Source organism: Echinops telfairi, unplaced genomic scaffold, assembly GCF_000313985.2.
Source record: "Echinops telfairi isolate 266 unplaced genomic scaffold, ASM31398v2 ScPeMD7_7457;HRSCAF=8495, whole genome shotgun sequence".
Lineage (NCBI taxonomy): Eukaryota > Metazoa > Chordata > Mammalia > Afrosoricida > Tenrecidae > Echinops > Echinops telfairi.
The window spans coordinates 2,972,678-2,993,537 of record NW_022111357.1 but is presented as its reverse complement, the minus strand read 5'-3'; the positions used below and the strand labels follow the sequence as shown (position 1 = coordinate 2,993,537).

General features: G+C 42.6%; 1 protein-coding gene across 1 annotated transcript in view; it reads left to right on the top strand.

Annotated features, from left to right (window-relative positions):
* Positions 1–20,860, top strand: part of SMAP2 (small ArfGAP2) — a 64,573-nt gene that overhangs the window by 1,266 nt on the left and 42,447 nt on the right. The gene's annotated exons all lie outside the window — the stretch shown is intronic.

The following is a 20,860-nucleotide window of genomic DNA, read 5'->3' as shown; positions in this document are numbered from 1 at the left end:
TGTGTGTGTGTGTGTGTGTGTGTGTGTGTGTGTTGGTGGCAGGAATGAGCAGGTTTTGCACCGAGTCGGATCCATTTAGTCGGTGGAGAGAAAGGAAGCCAGAGATGCACCCGTGTGCGTTGCTTCGTGGTGCCTTTACTTGTAAAGGTGAAATGGCATCATTGTAAATTGGAAGAACCATTGAGTCTGTTTTCTGTGTTCTCAAAGATTTCAGAGTTTAATACAGCTAAGCATCATCATTATGATCAGAAAACTCGGTTATTAATGAAATGTGTGCATGCAAAATTTATTGCTACATAAATATCTTAGATACGTATTTTGTTTTCTATAGCCTTGCTGAATACTTGGGTATATAATGGGAGAGTTATATTTTGAGGACTGTTGTCATTTCACTTCTGTTCATAATGCAGTGGCTTTGCCCGGGTTCTTTGCCATAAAGCATATTGGGTATATGGCATAAAACAACGATTCAAATGTATGTGTACTTATCTGTATCGAGAAAGGTGTTACACACTTAATATTTATATTTAATCACCTTTCACTTCAGAGAAATAAGGTTATGCAAGAAAACTGGAGAATAACACATTGATTCAGACACCTAACAGTATTTTTTAGTGACCTCTGTCAATAGATAAATGGCATGCTCTGTCAATAGATAAATGGCATGTGTCCAACAGAAAAGCAAGTCTCCAAGGCTTCTTTCTGGAATTTTTGTATTAGCAAGAATTCATTTTAAAAAGTAGTGTGGAGTTGAGTAGGTTTTATGGTGACCAGGTTTGCTTCTTATAGCTGATTCTTACTAGATCTTATTCTAGATCTGTTGGAAAATTTGGCTGAGAATTTAAGAGTGTACTTGCTTTTCTCAGTCTCTACGCTCTCAGGTGGACATTCATAGGGAAGCAGCCCATTGGTGTAAGCGTGGCTGCATTTGAAAAGTCAGATGCCATTTTGATTGGTATCCCCCATTGCTGATCTCACTCTCATAGCTACTCATAGCCCAGTATAATCGAGCATGTGGAAGAGGGCGGTTGATTTCCCACTTCTTCCTCCAAATTTTCCATTGCTCTTTATCAATAGCATTACTTAATTCTAACTTAAGCACTAGTTAATCCTTAAGGAGGACTAGGAACTGCTGATTTGTAAACTTTATTAACTGCTGTGATGGTAGAATACTGGTACCCAGAATGATTTCTTTTCAAAAATCAGTTTTAAATTTTAGCATGTTGACTTCAGTGACTTGGCCATTATGTCAAAAATGAGATGACAATGCATTAGTCATTTTTCAGTTCAGTAAGTCGGACCTCTGTTAAGGTCACCGTTCATACTGTTTGTGAATTGTCTAGCCCCTTCTTTCATTCTTTCAAATCCTTGAATCACCCCCCCTTCTTTCTAATTTTTGTTGTAGTGATCATGTGAACAACTATCCTATCATGTAAGAAACACTTTCATTGATCGATTCAGTTACCTGTTAGGTCTGGTAAAAAAATACATTTAGTTGGGACAGAAATTTTAAAACTATTGCTAAAATGAGACTTATGGTTTTATTTATGTTTATAATGTCCATTATAACTTAGAAAATTGAAATCTGGCTGTGATAAGTGGTTGGTAATCCATTAAATCAGATGATGTAGCCCTAGACTAAAGGCTGATAGACAAGTAGTTGTGTAATGTTCCCAAAATAAATCTTTGGCAGTGACTTTTTTAAAAATCTTGCATTTGTTTTAAGATGATATTTCTACTAAATGCTTCATCAATTTGAACTTCAGAATGAAAAATAAACTTGTAGGGGGAAGAACAACAGAAAACATGGGGGGAGCGAGACAGCAGTCGGTGTGAGAGATGAAAATAATAGCAATATACAATCTATCGGGGGGTTATGAGGGTGAGGGGGGAGAGAAAAAAAGAGCTGGTACCGAGGGCTCAATAGAAAGTAAATGTCTAGAAGAGAATGAGGGCAACATATGTACAACTATGCCTGATTCAATTGATGTTTGGATTTTGATAAGGGTTACACGAGCCCCCAATAAAATGATTAAAAAAAAGAAGAAAAGAAAAGAAACATGTATTCTCTTTATGGTTAGATATTTTACTGGCTCCGGGGTGTCTTAGCATTGCCGCAACAGAAATACCACACGTATTTTCTCACAGTTTAGGAGGCTAGAAATCTAATTCAGAGCTTCATGGTGGCTACACTTTAAAAGGTGAAATGTATAGGGGAGGAGGGAGAGAAGAAAATGTTCTAAAATTGATCGTGGTAATGATTGTACAGCTGTTCTTGATGTGATTGAACTATTGAATTGTGATATGTGGATTAAGTGCCAATAGAATTGTTAAACATTCTTTGAAACAATAAAAAAAAGGTGAAATGTAATCATAGGTGAAGGTGTGCTTTCTCTGTAGGCACCAGAGGAAGGCTCTGTCTCTTCACCTGCTTCTTGGTTCCTTAGAGAGCTCCAGCTGTCACTTTCTATCTCACCCCATATTTTCTTGCTCTTGCTTTTAAAATTTATTTTATATTTCAAGAGATTGATTTAAGATATACCCTACACTAATCCTGTATCCTGAACATAACAAAGCCAAACCATTCCTAAATTGAATGATTACAATGGGCATAGAAGTTAGGATTGACCGTACATATTTTTTTGAGGACACTATTCAACCCATACCATGGGCTTTTAATTTTCTTGAGCTCATCTGTTTTGAGACCTTTAAGCAGTCAGAATGATTCTAGTGTGGGAAGGAAAGCTATTTTGATACTGCCTAAAAAAAAAAAAAAGATATCTCTTGCTCCCACCACTCATCTGACGGTTTGTGGTATTGTGGTGGCTTGTGTGCTGCTATGATGCTAGAAGCTATCAAAGACCAGCAGGGTCACCCATGGTCAACTGTGGGTTTTTAGACTAACACAGGTGTCAAGCTTAACATAGACTTAAAATCCACCTGTGAAAAATTGACCAGTGGAAACCTTATGTATAACAGTAGAACACTGTCTGATACAGTGCCACAAGATGAACCTCTCATGTGGTCTACTGTGTTGGGGATGATATGTTGGAGAGGAGCAATGTCACATTTATCATCAAAAAGAACATTCTAAGATTTATACGGAAATAAAACACTGTCAGTGATAGGGTGGTATCCATATGCTTATAGGAAGACGAGTTATTACAACTGTTATCCCAATTTGTGCACCAACTATTAATGTCAACGTTGAAGAAACTGCAGACACTTGCCAACTTCTGCAGCACAAAGTTGATTGAATCTGCAATTAAGTTGTATTGGTAATTACCAGTGGCAGGAATGCAAAAGTTGGAAACAGAGGAAAGATGAGCAGTTTGAAGGTATGGTTTTGCTGATGGACATGAACCTGGAGATCAGATGATCAGAGTTTTGCCAGACCAAATGCATCTTCATTGAAAATACCTTTTTTTTCAGAAGTATAAATGGTGACTATACACCTGGGTCTTGCCAGGTAGAATACTCAGGAATCAAGTAGACTACATTTGTGCAAAGAGACAGTGAAGAAGCTCAAAATCATTCGGCAGAATTAAGTCAGGTGCTATCTGTGGAACAGGCCACAAATTGTTTATATACAAATTCAAGTTGGAAGTGAAGTAAATTAAAACACATTCACAAGCGTCAAAACACAACCTTGAGTATAACCCATCTGAATTTAGAGACTATCTGAAGAATAGATTTTACACAGTGAACACTAATGGCCAAGAGAGAGGAATTGTGCGATAACATCAGGCTCATCATATATGAAGAAAGCAAACTGCCATTCAAAGAAAGAAAAGACCAAAAGGGATGGAAGAAGAGCTCTGAAGCTAGACTTGGAACATAAAGTAGCTGACACGAAAGGAAGACATGATGGAGCCAAAGGGCTGAACAGATGATTACAAAGGGTGACCTGGAAAGACAGTATTATAATAATGGAATGTGGGAAGATCTAGAGTTAGAAAACCAAATGGAAGAACATGCTCAGTATTTCTCAAACCGAATGAATTGAAGAAATAAAAAATTCAAGCCCGAGTTGAAGTATTGATGGATCCTGTGGGTAAAATATTGAACACAGGAAAAATCAAAAGAAGATGGAAGGAATGTCCAGTTGTTACATCAAAAAGAATTGGTCAATATGCAACCATTTCAGGAGGTAGCACAGAATCAAGGAATGATGCTACTGAAGAAAGAAGTCCAAGTTGCCCTGAAGGCACTGGCAGAAAAACAAGGCTCCAGGAATAATGGAATAGCAATTCAGAAGTTTTAATAAATGGTTGTTACAATGCTGAAATGCTCACTCATCTGTGCCAAGAAATTTGGATGACAGTTACCTGGCCAACTGACTGGACGAGATCCATATTTATCCCCATTCCAAAGAAAGGTGACCAGTGGAGTCTGGAAATTATCTAACAATAGCGTTAGTATTATCCATAAGTAAACTGTTGCTGAAGATGTGATATATTTGAATTATACATACATACACACACATATATATATATTTGATTTGCCTTTTACTTAAAAACATCAACAAGAAACTTCCAGAAATTCAAGCCAGGTTAGAAGAAGGTATAGAATGATGGATATCATTGTTGTCAGATGGATCTTAGTTGAAAGCAGAGAATACCAGAGAGATGTTTTATCAACTATGAAAAGACATTTAACTGTGTGGCTCTTAACAAATTATGGATAATATTGCAAAGAATGACAACTCTAGAATACTTATTGGGCTTATGAGGAGCTTGTACATAAGCCAAGAGGCAGTTGCTTGAACAGAACAGGGAGATACTACATGGTTCAAAAGTAGGAAACGTGTGTTGGGTTTGTATCCTTTCACCAAGCTTATTCAATCTGTATGCTGAGCAAATGCTATAAATACTGAAGTCAGTTATTTCAATTTACTAGGGTTCACAACATCCATGGAAGCAGCGGTCAGGAAATAAAATGACCTACTGCACAGGACAAATCTGTTGCAAAAGACCTCTTTGAAGTGTTAGGCAAGGATGTTACTTTGAGGACAAACCAGGGTTTTTTAGTTGCCTCATGTTTGTGAAAGGTAGGCAGTGAGTACGAACGGTCCGAGGAGAGTTGGTATCTTTGAATTAGCGTGTTGACCATAGTGTTGGCCATCGCACGGACTGCCAGAAGAAGAAGCAAGTCTCTTGGGGGAAGCACAGCCAGAATGCTCTTTGCAAGGAGGAAGGCAAGGCACTTCGGACATGTTTTCAGGAGGGACCAGTCCCTGGAAAAGGACAGCATGTTTGGCAGAGGGTCAGCCAAAACGAGAGATCTTCAACAAGATGCATTGACGGTGACTGTGTCAAAAGGCTAAAACATAGCAATACTTGTGAAAATTGAACAAGACCAGGCGTGGATTATTGTTTTATACACAGGGTCTATGTGTGTTGGAACTGACTGGACAGCACCTAACAGCATAGCTAACAACAAATCACTTGCTCGAGGCCCACGGATGCCGTTTCTTCTTACTCAAAGGCCTCACATTAATGTGACCTTTGAGGTAAAATTTTTAACTGATTTAAACAGTGATAGAGTATAAACATACAAAAAAGTTTAGCCGTGTCAATGGTAACTCTGGCTAGTTAAGGTCAAAGTCTGTTTGGCGGGGAGACCCTTCGTGGGATTATATTCATTATATTGCTCCATGGTTTGGTCTTTTTCTCTGCAGCCCCAGATTTTATCCATTTGCCTGGAATGCCTCATAAACAAATTCTTTTGAGACTATGGTTTAAACTAGACACTATTTTATTTACCATTAAGGGATCTACTTTTCTCATGACCTGAATACTTGTGTCCCCGATTGGGATTGTCCTTTCTTGACATCAAAGTTTGCAAAGAAATAAGAACTGGTAAATGAGCAGAGAATCCGAATGGAAGAAGCTTTGGTGGTCTTGAAGAATAGTTCTTTCAGGCTGTGAAACATGGAATTGTTGAGCCTGACAAAAACCTCGTACTAATGTTTTACTTGCCATCTATTCTACTGCATCCTGTCTCTGACCCCTCTGTCGTTTCACCTCAGATTACCTGACCGCTGCTTCTATTCTAGCTCCCATTAGTCCTGTTGGATTTAAATGTACTTTTTGATAAGAGCATACTTTTATGCGGTTCAAAATTCAGTAGGTCCAAAAGGGAATGTGTACTGTGAAAAGTGGGATAGCTGTCCCACATCCATAGCCACCATTTTCCCTCTAAGATTTTTTTTCCCACATTTCAGAGGCAATCTATGCATATACAAGCAACTCTGTTTAACTATAGTTCTCTTCAGGGCTTTTATGCAAATAGCATATTACCCGTAGTTCATGATACCTGGTGTTTTCAGGCAACAGTATAACGTGGAGAGTTTTAAAATTTCCATGTGCACTGAAGAGCTTCTTCATTCTTTCACGATGTTTTCTAAGGCTGTACTGAGGCTATCTTAAGTCGAAAGATGAATTTTATGATGTAGTTAAGTGGTTTGGAAGACATCTGTTCTCTGTGAGGGTACCTTAGAAAGTATCCTTGGTCCACCCACAGCACACAGAAGCCCAGCTTTTGAAGTAGCAAAGCAGAGGAGTGGGGGGCTCTGTAGACTTGTATCCAATTAAACTCTCTTACCTTACTTATAGCTGAGTGACCTTTAGCACACCTAACTTTGTTAATTTTCCTCTTTTGAAAAATGAAAATGCCTTGTCAACTATACAGATGCAATCATTATAATTATAATGGTGGATCTCATTGATTTTATCTTGATTTTTACTAGTTTCACATTCTGACATGCATTCTAATTTAATTCAGAGTGACTCTCTGGAGGTAACAAAGAACTTAGGTGCTGTAAGGTTTTCATAGTTCCTGTTGGCATTATATTTACCCAATGTGTCGTAGATGGAGACCTGGATTTTTGAAAAGTCAAATTGAGGCAATGGGAGACTGGCCTTGTACCTGCTGCTATTATATATTTAAAGCTGATCAAATAAATCAGCTCAACTTGTGAATAAATCAGCTCATCTAGCAGGGAAGCAACAAAGTACACATGGAAAAAGCATACCAGCCTGTGTGATCATGAGGTGTCTTTGGGAAAAGGTATCAGAAGTTCAAAAACAAGCAACCAAATCAGTGTGAAGGGGCAAGGATGTAGTGGAGACTCCAAACCCATCTGTAAGATAATTGGACCATCCCTCTCTGAAGGGCCACATGGAAGGGATACTAAATCCAGGGTGCAGTATAGCACTGAAGAGAACCACATAACTGTCCTCTAGTTCTTCAGTATTTCCTCCCATTACTATTATGTTTTTTATTTGTTTTACCTCATTAATCATGTTAGATTTACATAGGTTCATTTGTATATTTAAGATTGTTTGATACATGAAAGCCTAGATAGATAGCCCTTCTTAAACAGTAACAGGAGTAATGATTCACAGAGGGTATGGGAAGGAATGTGTGTGTGTGAAATAGGGAGCTGATAGCATTGATGACTGTATAACCCTACTCAATGGGATTGAACAACAGAATTGTATGTGAATGGATATATTGGATGTGTAAGATATGGCAAAAATATAGAAATGAATAATAAATAATGGTTCCTGGAGGGCAGGGTGGGGTTGGGAGGGGATAAAGGTGAGCTGATATCAAGGAGTTCAAGAAGAAAGAAAATGTTTTGAAACTGATTGTGGTTGCAATTGTACTATACTGCTTGAGGTAATGGAACTGTTATGATATCTGTAAGAGCCCCCAATAACAGGATTACAAAAAAAATCAATCAATTGGCTCACCAATTCAGAGCTTTGCTTCCCAAATGAATTTTAAATAAAGTTTTAAAACCAGTTTTTCCCCTTAAAATCCTCTGATCACTGAAAGCAGCACTGAAAATGACTTCCTCAGTAATTCCTTACTGTTTAAGCCCAAACCGTTTCCCCATGTGGAGGTTTGGGCATTTTTGCAAGCATTATACGGTAACCTTGAAGATAGTCTCTGTTTGTTTGCTGACTCTCCAAACTTGTGCAGCGATTAAGTCAGGTATTTTCTTTCTGTAGAAACTTTCTACTAGTAGTCCTGAATTTTTAATATTTTAATTTTAAATTATTTAAATAAATTATGTATTTCATCTTAAATAATTAAATTATTTTAGCTGTATCCTTGGCACTTTTTGAGAGGTAAGGGGCAGGGGGAGGGGAAGCCACGAGAAGGAGTTCTGCTTTCATTTCCCCCTTTCCCAGCCAAATCAAATCATTTTCTGGGATTTTATAGCGAGTGCACTTTAGCGCTGACAGTTGTAGTGCAGTTGACACAGTTTGACTGAAATTAACTTTCCAAGTCCCCATTAGGTTGCCTTTTCATATCAGTGAGCTAAGCCTGTTCCCTGGGAGATCCTTTCGCATTTGTTCTCGTGCTTTAAAGATCATTTTGTGGCAGCAGATAGAGAAGACAAAAGGCATTTGCCTTTGCCCGTCTGAGAACCCGTACTACTAATGTTCAGAAACTGTTTCTTGAGCGTCTGCTCTGTGTCAGATACTGTCTCAGAAAGCTGCCCTTGTCAAGTAGGTTCCAGCTTGTCCAGCCCTGGCCACAACAGAACAAAGCCGCCTCACAGTGCCCGCTGTGTTTGAGCCATTGTGTCAGTCCATCTTGTCGAGGGTCTTTCTCTTCACTGCTGGCCGTGCACTTGACCAAACATGATGTCCTTTTCCAAGGACTGGGTACTCCTGATGACACCTAAAGTATGGAAGAGGAAACTTACCACCTTTGCTTCTTAGGAGCATATTCTGGCTGTACTTCTTCCAAGACAGAGTTGTTAGGTCGTCTGGCAGCCCATAGTATATTCAGTATTTTTTCCAACACCACACTTCGTAGGCATCCATTTCTCCTTGGTCTTCTTTTATTCATTGTCTCACTTTTACACGCATGTGAGGTGATTGAAAATACCATGGCACGGACCACCTTAGTGCTCAGAATGCCAGCTTTGCTTTTGAACAGTTATTTTTGTGGCAGGTACGCCCAGTGTAATATGTACTTTGATTTCCCGATGGCTGCTTCCATAGGCCTCTACCAGGATATATAGATTAAATGATAGGGTCCTTGGTCTGAAGCACTTTACACTTTAGTGGAGAAGCAGATGTGTAAACAGAAAAATGGTGCAGGATAATAATTATTATTATGGCATTGTCTATAGGGAGAGATGAAAGCTCTGAAGATTGTGGCAAGTTGACCTGGGAAGTCATGGCTTTCAAGACACAATTAGACTGGATCTTAAAGGATGGACATGAGTTTGCCAAATGAATTTAGGGGACTTTGCAATCTAAGCAGAGGAAATAGAATGTGTAGAGGCTCCAAGCAGCACTGTGTTGTGGTTGTGCGTGTGTGTGTGTGAGAGAGATAATTCTTTAGTATATTTTGACTATATGTTGGGAAGTGGCAAGAGGTAAGGTTTGACCGGTAGGCAGGAGCCAATAAGGGTAACACCCTGGCCCTGCCGTTCTAAGTATTGCAGACCTGCAGTGCTTCCTAATTGCTGAGCAGCAAGGAAGGTCTAAGTGCCGTGCCTGCCAGAGTGCCTTGGAAATGTCTTGAAAACCTCCCTGGGGACCTTAAATTAGGACAATCTAGTGAAATGCCAACAATAGATATTATGTCATCTGTGAAGTTGATTGGAGCCCTGGTTGTGTAGTGGTTACAGTTGGGCCGTGATCCGCATGGTCAGGCAGTTCAAAACCACCAGCTGCTTATCAGGAGAAAGACTAGACTTTCTACTCCCATAAACAGCTACAGAACCAGAAACCCGCAGGGAATCGATCGCTGTGAGTCAGAATTGACTCAATGGCAGTGAGTGAGTAGAGTTCATGGAGGAGCCCTGCTGGCATAGTGGTTATGCATTGGGCTGCTAACTGCAAAGTCAGTGTTCGAAACTACCACGTGCTCCACAAAAGAAAGATGAGGCTTTCTACTCCCATAAAGAGGTACAGTCTGGGAACCCACAGGGCAGTTCTACTTTGTCCTGTAGGGTCACTCTGAGTTGGAATCCACTCAATGGCAGTACGTTTGGTTTGGTTTTGGAGGGGCGTTGAAGATGTTGATTTTTGAAGCTGCCCGCCATTTTGTATGTTCTTTGCACGATCTTGGTTGCTCTGTGCTTAGGATGCATGCCCAGGAAGCTGGAGCCACATCTTCCAGTACGGTTTTCAGCAAATATATTGCTTCCATGTAAATCAGAGAACTCCTTTCTTTCAGCATTTTTCATCTGATGTAATTATGGTGTGTAGGTGGTAGCTTTCTTGGGCCCACTTGTCCCTATAACTGTTTGCCACATGAGTCATGGCTCTGCTCTTCTACCTGAAAATTCCATCTGGGAAACAGTGTCGTGCCTTTGGTGACTGTAACACTGTACTCACATGGAGAGTGCTGCTGCGTCGCATGCTGTGTTGATAGGTAGGTTCTCCCGGTGCCATCGAGAAGGGATAAAGGGACCCAATGGAGCCAGACTTAACTCCTCCAAATGATATCCACCATAAAAAAAGGGTACCAAGCAAGGTGCTGTCCAAGAACAAGGCTGTACGGCCTAACTTTTATCCTTGCTCCTGCTTGATTCCTCATCACAGTGGTACTCCTGGTCGGGCAGGAGGCCAGTGTCAGTAGCTGATACCTTTGAAGCAGTTCTGTGTTGGTCCCGGGACTGTGATAGTTCAGCTACCACATTGAAAAGGGAGGAACCAAGTCTGTGTGGAGGAGAACATCCTAACATGCATGCTTCCGAATGGCTCTCTTGTTAAAGCAATCTTCCTTTATTGCCTAATTTTGGGGGATTGTAATTTGCCACAGCCGACATGCCCACTAGAAAGCAAGCCCCACGGAGCAGGGGTTGGTGCCTGTCTTGTGCACACTGGTGTTTCCAGCACCGAAATCATTGCTTGGTATTGAGCAGATTGTGTGTGTATTCATCTGAGTGAATGGATTTTGTCACATATAAATCGTTTGTTTCTCATTAGAAGAAGTTTTTCGCAGGGTACCCGAGTAATTGTTTCGTTCTTAGGAAATCTGTTAGTTTTCTGAAGAGCAAGTTCAAAATATGTTTTGAAAGCTCTTATCCGGCAGGGAGCAGTCAGGGAAACAAAAACCAACGTAGTTCTTAGAAGCAGATGGAATTCAAAATAGGGAATAGGTTATTTCGGACTGGGGAGGCAACACCCAGGAGCTGCTGTGCCCCTAAGAACAGGAGCAGGTGCTAGTGCCACTGTAGGGCCAGAAGCCTGAGCCAGAAACAGCAAGGGGGCTGGTGGCAGCTAGAGCCCAGGCAGAGCCAAAGCAGGAACATACGCTAGCATTTCCCTTCTTCCTGTGCTTTATCCTCTTCAGTCCTCCAATGCCCCCATTTGGCTGACGCAGAAGTCAGTGGGCAAGGGAGCCTGGGAAATGTAGTCCCCTGTAATACAGAGAGAAGCAAGGGAGTCTGAGCACAACAAACAAAGGCTTGAAAAAATGAAAAGAACTATTACCATATTGAGTTGATTTCAACTCATAATGACTGGTCCTATAGGACAAGGTAGAACTGCCCCATAGGGTTGCAGAGACAGTAAGTCTTTACGGGAGCAGACAGCCTCACCCTTCTCTCAGGGAGGCTGGCTTTGAACTGCCAAACCCATAGTGAGCAGTCCAGTGCTTAACTCACCCTTGGCACCAGGGCTTCTTACAAAAATTTCTTAAGATGTAATTCTTTCCCCTTATAATACTTGAAATGTCTTGGACAAGAGATTAGAGTTTTTTGGTTGGGTTTTTTCTTTCTTTCTGGTCAATACACCCTCAGGTGCTTCTGAAAGATCTTAACTGTTGCTGAAACAATCATCAGTCCCAGGAAATACTGTAACAACCTAGCTGCACCCTATATAGCTAGGCCTATATAATTAGCTGCAAATCGGCTTCTGTTAGACCTACATTTGACTGTTGGTGCCGTCAGGAGCAATTATCATTTGGTTACTCAGAAAATTAGTTCCCACCCTGTCAATTCTGAGAAGCCTTAGGCACGATGCAATATCTTTTTGTCCCATCTACTCCATCTGGACAACTTGAGTCAGCGACACTTAGGATGTACGAGGAGAATTTTGACGATTGTATCCTTAAAACACTACAGCTCGGTCTTTCCTTGATAGTTAAAGTAGCTGAGTTAGAAGAAATATTTCTCACCCCACATACCATTTAACCCCTTCAGGTAGGTTGGCAGTGGGAGAGGGAAGTGAGATTCTTGGGTGGTGGTTCTCCCACACGGGGCCTACACAGTGTGTTGTGCAGTAAGGGAGGTTGCTGCTGCTGAGTTCAAAGGCAAAGCTTCCCAAGGTGTTTCAGTTACTTTTCTTCTTGATTGTAAAACCGTGTAATGAATTAGATGATAGAAGCTGAGCACTTTCTAGAGTTGCTTTTTTAGTCAATCGGGTCACCTGCGTCTGGGCCCTTGCTACGTTGCTAGAACGGAACTAGGCCAGCAGAGGTTTTTGTAGTGTGTGAGTGTGTTTGTTTGTAGGCGATACTTCGTGAAGGCCACAGAAGAGGGGCCGACATTGTTTGAGCAAAGTTAGGAACTGTAAGCTGGGTAGAGGTTTCGTCTTTTTCTTCTCCCAAATTAACTTCTTGGCAAGTTATATTTTCATATATGTGACGTTATATTCCACAGATGTAATTACAATGTAATTGCTTATTTCAAAAGGCATATACAGCTGTTTCCCAGCACAGCAGCCCTTTTTAGCCAGTCTGTTTCAGCTGAAGAGGTACAGCTACGCCTTTTTGAACCCTTGTGTCGAATGATTATCATATTCCCACACTGAATTTGATGCTTCTCTTTCCCACACTGTCTCTTTTCCCTCCCCACTCTTCTGGTTCCTGTGTTTCCCCACAGGCTCTGTGGATGCTGGTCCGTTGGAGACTGAAGCAGGGCTCCCCCCCTGCCCACCTCCAGTGGGAAACCCCCTGAGAGGAGCCACCTCTACCTCCAGCTGTGGCCATCCATCAGCGTAAGGCTGCCCTGCCGCCTGTCTGCAGGTTGTCCTACTTCTTCCTCTACCGCCATGCTCCTCGTGCATGGCTGGAATTGCCCTGACATCCCACCCTTGTCACATTTTGAGTAGTATGGGATTTTACTTATTGCTTCTGCTTTTTACTTTCAATTAATGTTAAATAATGTCTGTAACAATGTTTTACTCACCACAGCCATCTCTCCCCCAAATTTGGTTCCTATCTGGTTATTTGGGTATTCTGTTTAGCTTTTCATTATATATGGAATATGGTTTATTTAGAAATTCCTGGCTTTCATAAAAGGAGCCCTTGTGGCATAGTGGGTTACATGATGGGCTGCTAACTTCACGGTCAACAGCTCGAATCCATCAGCCACTCTGTGGGAGAGCAGTGAGGCTCCGCTCTCATCAAGAACCCCCAAGGGCAGTTACACCTGTCCCAGCGGGTCTCCCTGAGCTGGAAAGGACTCATCGGCAGTGAGTTTGGTGTGTGGTGTTTTTGGCTTTCATAGACCCACTTGGCGAATGCTTTTAACTCTCCTCCACCACTCCCACTTCTGTTCTTAGCTTTCAAAATGAAATGTCTTAATCGGAAGTAGTGAAAATCAAGTCTCCTCAAGCTTTAGTTTGTTTCTTCATCCAAAACCACAAGTATGTAAACGTTCTCACTTTGTTAGGTATTGAGAGCAGTGAAGTGGAGGCGTGAGGCCTATCCTCCACTATAGGTAATAAGCCCACCTGGCTTAGTGCTTTTGAGCAAATGGAGCACCTTTTCCTCTTTTCAAATTGCTACGCTGCCTTTTGAAGCAGTTGCTAGTGATTGAGAGGACACGAGTCCCTACGTCTCTAACCTAGAACTTACCTGTTTATTTTTTTTCTCAAATATTTTACTGACATATCTTACTCATTCCAATATTTCGCTTCCCTTCCCATACAGTTCTGTTGTCAATCCCATTGGGTGGGACTATACGGTCATCAATGCTATCAACTGCCCTCTGCCCGTAGAGCTTACATATTTAGATGTGGTTTCAGGTCAAGCATACAATATTACCTCCCTCCTTTGCCTGCGGGGCACACACAGTGCATTTTTAATGTCTTCCTCTTTTCTTGCCTGCCTGGAAATCCCCCAATATGTGCCTTTAGAAATGAATTCTCTGCCGTTTCTAGCTTTGAGTTCTGAATCCTCTCTTAAGATGTATTAGTTAGGTGATTATTTTTTGTCTTGGGCCTTTGAAAAGTAATTTCTGAGGGAACTTTTCAATAGAACCGATCACATCCGCTGCCGTCTGAAGCTCAGGGCGCTGGTGGTTGTGGTAACTTTTTTTTTTTTTTTGGACACAGCTCTCAGATGAGAAATGGGAAGGAAACGCCTTGTTCTCACCATGTTGCTCTTCTCTCTCCCTCGCTTCAAAATAGCTGTGAACAACAGCAGCTGACTTGCGAAAGAAAGAATTGAGAGTCACGCCGTTCTGCTGTGCTGAAAAGCATTTTCTCTAAAAGACTAGTTGTTTGGAACTGGGGTTGAGCGTGTCTTTCTGAAGGTAGGCAGAAGTTTGGTGAAGAATAAGTACTTCAGACCAACGTGAAATTTGAGAAAATGTCTGTCCTTTGCACGCCATGATGACTGTATTCGTCCCTGACGGATGCTGTCACTGTTCACGTGTGTGCTTGCCAACTCTTGAGTGTTTGGGGTCTTCCCTATTATAAACAGTCATCAAGGTGTTCCTCGAGGGGGCGGGGGCCTGTGGGGATGGTTTTGCTGTAGGAACTGTCGTTCTGAACTGCTTTATTGCGGGGAGCATCGATTGGGGTACAGAGTAGAGAGTTGGAGAGAGTCTAGGATTGATCATTAAGGACAGTGTTTAGGACATGATCACAACCAGACGGGCCAGTACTCCCACGCTATATGCCTGTGTGTAGAAATCGTGTGCAGCAAATACTGCTGTGCTATATTGTTAATTAGCACCTTGTGTTGTCCACACAGGCTTCCTGCATTAAAATCCAGCCTGCCAGGACAGTCGATTCGAAGCACCCTGTGTTTGTTTAGTTTTATTTTTAGACAAAGGCTTTCTTAGACTCTAAATTCCACGAGGATGGGAACCACGTCCCGTGTGATCTGTAACCAGAGTGTCTGGAGCGGATCTCCCGTGTTCCCTTCTTGGAAAGTATTAGTCTGGGCTTGTGTGTTCATGTCAGATTCCTTTGTTATGATCTTGACAGCCACTCAGTTCTGTTCATTCAGAGATTTGACAGGCCGTGCTATTCCAGGAAGCTGGGTGGTCTCATAGTTGCTTGGTGGCAGTTGCCTCTTGGCGGCCATTCATTTGTGTGCTTCTGGTATCTGTGCCGCATTGAAAGCTGGAGCCAGTGCTGAAGCTAGAGCTGTGCCCGCTCAGTGGGAGCTTGGTGTGCTACATCATCTTGGGAGAAATCGAGCAGAGGGTGTGAAACCGGAGGCCAAAATAACAGCCCTTTAGCCCTTTTGTAGGATGGGAGTAAATATTTAGACACTGTTCTCAGGTGCCATAGAAATGAATAATAGCCCAGCAGCAGTTCCGGATGCTTTCCATGTACCCACTAGGACAGGTTTGTTGAACTTGCAGAACCTTACTTTGACTCTTTCAGAAGCTGTGACTTTTTTCCTAGACACCTGCCGAGAGCTCTTCTGCATAATGTTTCTTTTGCAGGATCTCCTGTCCACCTGGCGAGCGTCTCTGCCCCACTGCCTCTGTCCCATCTTCTGAACTTGCTTCTCACTGTACCCAACTCTGAAGCCGTCCCTCTTATGTCAAGAAACACCTAGGTTTCGAAACATATGGTGAATGTTTTCTCTTTGAAAGGGCAGGTAAGCTTCCACCTTTGGCCCTCCTCCCGCAGCCAGGGCTACTTCAGTGACGAACATTATGCATGCCCCTGCCCTTTGGTCCTGGATTTTGGCCTCAGAATCCATTTCTCTTCTGCTGTTTGTTTAGAAATGAAAGGTCTTCAGTTTGTTTGGCTGTTGTGTGATTCAGCTAAACTGGCACTGATTTTTTAGACTGTTTGCCGTGGCTTCTCTGTTGTGTCCTGAAAGCTGCTGCAATCTGCTGTGGGGAGACGTTCACGCGGACAAGGGCTTGCACAAAGTCGGGTTTGCGGATTCGGAAGGTTTCGTGAAACCTTTCTGCTTGGATGAAAGGCATGAACTTTCCTTGAAGCAACAGAAAGGCGAATTTGTCTGGCCACTGGTTACAAAGTGAGAGAAAAAGCGTCTCTCCTCCACAGAATTGGTATATTCTTATATACCACTTTTTGCTCACATGCTCTAAATGAAATGGCTTAACAATGGTTCCTCTAGAGCGGCGTTTCTCAACCTTGCACGGTTGGCATGTTGGGTAATTCTTTGTTGTTGGGGCCTGTCCTGTATATTTTAGGGTGCTTAGAAGGATTCCTGGTTTCTGCTTACTGGATTCCAGCAGTAACCATGCCCGCACTGGTTGTGACCGGCAGACAAGTCTCTAGACACTGCCATTGCCCTGGTGGAGTACCAGCGCTTCCGAGGAAAGGGGCGATACTGTTGAGTGTGAGCTGCCTTTAATGTCCGCATTCACACCATTGCTCTACAGCTCATTGCCTATTTATCAGCAAACATATTTTAATTGCTGATGATATGTAAATGAATGCCAACACTTGATTATGTGGGAGTTTAATAATAATGGCAAGTTTTGAAATATCAGGGCCACCTGGCACACTGTGAAATAATTGCCTTGCAGTTAGCTGAACCCTGCACATCAGGGCTTCGAACCAGTTTGTACTGGTTCAATTATGGCTGAAGAAGCAAAATTGGACAAAGTTTAAAAATTTGGGTGATCTAGAATGCTCATGGAGACGGGAGAAATTGAAGCCCTGGGATGAGAGACGCAGAAGGGGTGTAGTGAACTCATTCAGGAGCCACGTGTGTGACACATTCTGAGCAGTGTGGTTGGCTGCCATCTTTGAGCTGGGCACCATTTGGTACTTAGCCTGTCAAGAGATTTGGTTGTTATGCAATGAACATGCGTGTTGCAGGGCTTCAACCCATAGTTTTTCCCCATTCCGGTTAGCATTCCAGTTTACCCACATTTAACACTCAGGGGCCCGTTCCTGTTGCTCCTTCATCTGCCATGGCCAGACTGAAGCCTGCTGTTAGCTGTTGAGGTAACATTTGACATCTATAAAAGCATTTATTTGCAAAGGTTATCAGGTCAGCCCCAGGCTTTGTGAGCTGTGGACCAGGACCGAGTCTTAGACTTCTAGAATCCAGTGGCATGGCACTTCTCCCTTCCACTGCTTAGAAGAAATTAATCCTGTTGTCAGTGTGACGAGGGCAGGGTGGGGGTGCCGTGGGGAGAGTGATTGTGCCTAGGACAGAGGATGAAGAGCAATCACCCTTCGGTAGTAGCTTCTTCCAAAGATGCTCCCCTAAAGTAGGCAGCCCGGCTGACACAATGGGTTAAAATGCTGGGCTGCCCGGTTGGTGGTTTGCACCCACCAGCCACTCCATGAAAGAAAGTGAGGCAGTCTGCTTCCTTCAAAACCCTCAGGAACAGTTCTACTCTGCGCCACGGGTCACGGTGAGTCAGGATCAAGTTGAAAGCAATGGGTTTGGGGTCTTTGACATAGAAAGTTAACGTGAAAACAGATCTCGTGAGTGTTCCTTGTCCCCTGGTTAGCCCATGGTATTTTGGTTCTCACCAGTTTGCTCTGCGCAAAGATCCCGCTTAAAACATGTATGGATAAGCTAGAAGAGTAGCAGCTGAGACATGGCTTCTCGGAAAAGGGGAGGAGGAAACCAACATAGCTGCTCTCATTGGGGCCAGGCAGGAGACTATTTCATTACAGCTAAGCAGGGAGACTGTCTCGGTATGAACAATTGTTTGGCTTGAAGTCTCCGTGAGGGTAGTTACTCCAGCAAAGGCTCAGTTGGGATGGGACTGAGAGCCTGTCAGGACTCAGGGATAGGGACTGATACAGGCTTAAGTGTCTGACTCGTAGCTCCGGGATCCCAGCGCATCATGGTAAGGATGCTGTAGAACATACTGTCCTCCAATCAGCAAAGAGCACCTTTCTGAACTGGGCCCAGTAGAGATGACTATCTCAATGGCCAACAGCAGACTCTGGGGGGAAATAGGTATGTGGGGAGGGATTGCTAACACCTAGGAAACCATTTCATAGTCTGCATGGTGGGCCTGACAGTTCAGAACTTGACCTCATTGTTAATTTCCTACTGGAGTCCCTGGAGAGTGCAGATGTTAACATGCTCAACTGCTCACAAGAGATTTAAGTCCACGCAGAGATGCCTTGAAAGAAAAGACGGGTGATCGACTTTCCAAAAGCAGCCATTGGAAACCCTGTAGCGAAGAGTTCTATTCTGACACACACGGCGTTGTCGTGAGTTGAAACTTACTCAATGACAACGTTTTCTTCCCCTATCACCCATGGCCTCACTGTAGGTAACAGATGTTATGGCTAATAAAAGTTATTTTCTTTATCCCTTGGGGTATTTAGTTCTTTACATATTTTTAAGTTACTTCCAGTTAAAGATTTAACTTCCTCTTTGCAACAACCAACATCTACTCATAATGGGGGGGGGCGGGGGGCAGTGAGGAGAGGAAGGAGACTGAAGATGCAAAGTGAGCCGCCTACTTCGATGCTGTGAGGGCGCTGTCCAATTGGTTCCCACTCAGAGCAACCCTACATACGTCCAGCAGGAAGAAGCGTTGCTGGTCCTGCGCCAGCCTCACGGTTGTTCTTATGTTTGAGCCCATGGGGGCAGCCACGTGTCCCTCCATCTCCTGGAGGGACTTCCTCTCTTTCGCTGCCATGCTACCTTACGACGCCTGATGTCCTTCCCCGAGGACTGGTCTATGCTGACAATATGTCCAAATCCAGGACCCGAAGTTTCACTATCCTTGCCTCTGGGGTTCTACTTCTTCCAAGACAGATTTGTTTGTTCTTTTGGCAGTCCTTGGTACATTCAGTATTTTCCCCAAGCACTGTAGTTCACATACATTGATTCTCCCTCGGTCTTCCTTATTCCTTGTTCAGCTTTCACATGCATATGAGGTCATTGAAAATATCATTGCTTGGGTCAGGTACACCTTACTCCTCAAAGTAACGTCCTTGCTTTTCAATGCTTTAAAGAGGTCTTATGCAGCAGATTTACCCAGTGCAATGCATCACTTGATCTCTTCACTACTGTTTTCATGAGCATTGATTGTGGCTCCAAGCAAGGCAAAATCCTTGACAACTTCAATCTTTTCTGTGTTTACCATGTTACCTACTTGTCCAGTTGTAAGGAGTTTTGTTTTCTTATATTGAGTGGTAATCCAGACTGAAGGCTGCAATCCTTGATCTTCATTAGCAAGTACGTCAAGTCCTTATATCGCTTTCAGCAAGCAAGATTGTGTCATCTGCATATCACAGGTTGTTAATAAGCCCTCCTTCAATCCTGGTGCCACACTCTTCTTCATATAAGTCAGGTACACTTGTTATTTGCTCAGCATACAGACTGAATAAGTATGGTGAGAAGGATGCAACCCTGCTGCACGCTCCTCCTGATTTAAGTCATGCAGTTTGCCCTTGTTTTATTTGCACAACTGCCTTTTTCTCTGTACAATGTTTAAATCACCTTTGTGTAATTCTCTAATAAGTGACTTAAACCTAAGAAAAGTACTCATATTAGCGTAGTTTTGTGCTTTTAAAGTATGCTAAAATAGGCAGTTATTCCCTTAAGGAGCTACCCAAAAAACCCAGAACCCAAACCAATAGACAAAACAGCTATAGGTGAGTGCCACAGAGGCAACAAGGTGCTTTGGGAACCAAAATAGGAAAGAGAGAAAGTTTCATGGAGAAAGTGGGTGGGGAAGATTTGAACAAAAAGACATTTTGCAAATAGAGTAACTCTCAGAAAGCTATTTCTGAGAGATCATAGGTTAATCAAGGAAAGTATAAGTAACTCAGTTTTCCTTATTGGTCAAAATCTAGAGCCTCCAAGTATGAATTCAGCCAGGACAATAAACAAGGAGAGATGATCAGTTGACCAGTTGGCCCCAATCCTGCCCTGCCCCTCCTCCCCACTTTGGGTTGCTCTGCCTGGATTATTGATGTTTTTCTCACATTACTGCTTCTGCTCTAAAGCTTTCACTCAGATGTGGACACTCATGACCTCTCCTGGCACACGTTTCCTGTAGCTTCATTGAGACCATTCATTCATTCTAGTACGAAGGGGGGACCAGGAAAAGGAATTTTCACAAACTAGAAGAAACTGAAATGTAGACACCCTTTCGCAGTCTAGGTAGCTGACTCTGCCTTTGGCTGCTCCTGTCCCTATTCCATGCCATACTCCCGACGTCTCTGTCCTAGCACTTCAGCACCAGTTTGCTCTTAATCTTGCTTGATTCCTTTTGTACCTTACATCATGCCTTCCGTATGAATGGTGCCATGGAATGATGTAGAAATTTACTTCCTGTAGACTTTTCCCTGAAGAAGCCAAACCAACCTCCTTATCTTCCTGCTGTCTCCCACATGTCTCAGTAGATAGGCACGCAGGGTTCTCCTCTGACCTATGGCCTTGATGAGGCAGCTCAGTCTCCGCCTCCTCAGGGAAGCATTTGACAAGAACCACATAATGTTTCATTTAAGAGAAATTTTTATTTTCACTGCATAAAATTTAGAAGCATTTAAACAGCAACACGTGTTCTAAACAAGAGACCGAAACTTAAAGAAGAAATGAAAAATCAAGAAACAAATTGTTGTAAAATGTCAGCTCTCCTGAATTAATCTATGAATTTAGAACCTCACTGAGAAACGTAAAGTACGACTTTTTCAGCTGGGTTGTTGTTTTAGGTTTATTTGCTTTG